We start from the raw sequence: 2,112 nt of genomic DNA on the forward strand, positions 1-2,112 counted from the left end.
GGAGGGAGAGGGGTGGAAAGGGGATAACGGGGGATGGAGGGGATTGTCAGACCAGACCCCTTGATTTACAGACTGGAAAAAAATGGCATTGTGGCGCGCCCCGACGCCGGAAAAAGATCTTTTCATGCAGAAATATGGTTGTGTTGATCTAAGGTGTACAGTATTATAAACGCACTGTCACTGCTAAGGTCGCTGCCGATATTACTGTTCTCATTAAAATACCTTTGAATTTGAGTACACAGAGAAGCATATTCTCTGCATAATAATCGACCATACAGAAAAAAAGAAAAAAAAGCGAGACAAAGTTTAGTTTAGTTTTTAGTAAACATTTTACGGCACTTGCAACACAAAAATGTCATGTAAATGCCGAAGGATGGTGTTACACGAGAGTAACAAACACAAAAAAGGAGAGATCAGGACGATAGATGTTTGACAGGAAAGAAGGAGCAAACCACACCAGAGCATCCGCCAACCACCGACAATAACCGGCCATACAGTGAAGGGAAGAAGCGAGACAAATAGACAGAAACAACAGAGGGACAGACAATAAAAGTAGGCCCTACCCGTGATGTTCTTCAACCCCCCTCTTAAAAAAACACACCCAACAACCGTTATTGAATCATAGTTTACTGCAATTTAAAAAGCCAGCACGATAAGTTTAACATTTTTTCAAGGAAAACAGACAAAGACAATAGATACAATAAGGAAAACAAAGCATAAAAAGGTCAAACAAGAGTGCCTATGAAACTGTTGGCAGCAGTTTGCTCAAGTAACACGTACAGACAAAAAACAGCAGACTGATAGGCAAGAAACAAAGAAAATGCTGAGCCACTGCGCTAGCACTACGTACGCAGTATACCACTCCGCCAGCAAGCACACAGACAGACACACACACACACACACACACACACACACACACAAACACACACACACACAAACACACACAAACACACACTTTTAGTAAAAGTTTTACACCATTTGCAGCAATACCAGGTCATATAAAAGCCGCATATTAGAGGCGAAACTAACTACTACGAGTGACATACAAAGAAAAAAAAAGAGGAAAGATAAGGACGACAAATGTTGATTTAAGAAAAATAAGTAGCAAACCACATCAGAGCACAGCATACACACATTTTGTTTGTTTTAGTAAGTGTTTTACGGCACTTGCAACACAATAGGGTCATATAAGTCTTACAGTGCCAACGATTAGAGGTGTTGCAAGAGAGTAACAAACACAAAAAAGGAGGGGAGATAAAGACGGTAGATTATTTGATAGGAAAGAAGAAGCAAACCACACAACAGCACACGCAAGCCACCCACGAATACAAACATGCACTTTTACAAGCGCACGTATATTATTATGCCCTCACTAGTCGTCGGAACCGTACTTCAAAAAGAACCCACAGGCACGCAAGACAAACCGAGGTCAAGCCTATACGTCAGAAATATGATTGAATAATTATAATTATTAATAGCATGCGCTCTTATTTAGTTTTGGTTTTAGTAAGAGTTTTACGGCACTTGTAACACAATAAGGTCATATAAGTGCCGAAGATTAGAGGTGTTACAAGAGAGTAACAAACAAAAAAGAAGAAGCAGAGATAAAGATGATTGTTTGATAGGAAAGAAGGAGCAAACCACACCAGAGCACCTGCCAACCACTCACTAGGGTCCCTACTAAAAAAAAAAAAGCGCATGCCAAAATGGCTCGACTTAATGACCAGGAAGGGATGCTGCGACCATGGCCTACATCACGGACACGAGAGCTCACTGATCCCGTTTGTCAAGTCGCACAGTGACTCACACCTCCCACCGTGTCACGGTAATGGCCGCGTCATGACATGCAGCGCCTGCTTTTACATAACACATGTTGCCACTGAAACACCCAGGGTTTTTTTGTTGTTGTTTCTTTTAGTTTTTTTGTTCGTTTATTGTTTTCGTTGGGGTTGTTTTGTTTTGTTTTGTTTTGTTTTTGGGGGTAAAGAGAAGCATATTGACACGACAACGTCCATCTACTAGTGCAGGAAAAAAATACGAAGAGAGAGAGAGAGAGAGAGAGAGAGAGAGAGAGAGAGGGGAGAGAAAGAGAGAGAGAGAGAGAGAGAGAGA

The 2,112-nt window shown here is 41.4% G+C and overlaps 1 protein-coding gene across 1 annotated transcript in view; it reads right to left on the reverse strand.

Annotated features, from left to right (window-relative positions):
* LOC101853867 (5'-AMP-activated protein kinase subunit gamma-2) overlaps positions 1–2,112 on the reverse strand; it is a gene marked incomplete in the record, with an annotated part of 273,733 nt that overhangs the window by 47,431 nt on the left and 224,190 nt on the right.

Source organism: Aplysia californica, unplaced genomic scaffold (assembly GCF_000002075.1).
Source record: "Aplysia californica isolate F4 #8 unplaced genomic scaffold, AplCal3.0 scaffold00335, whole genome shotgun sequence".
Taxonomy (NCBI): domain Eukaryota; kingdom Metazoa; phylum Mollusca; class Gastropoda; order Aplysiida; family Aplysiidae; genus Aplysia; species Aplysia californica.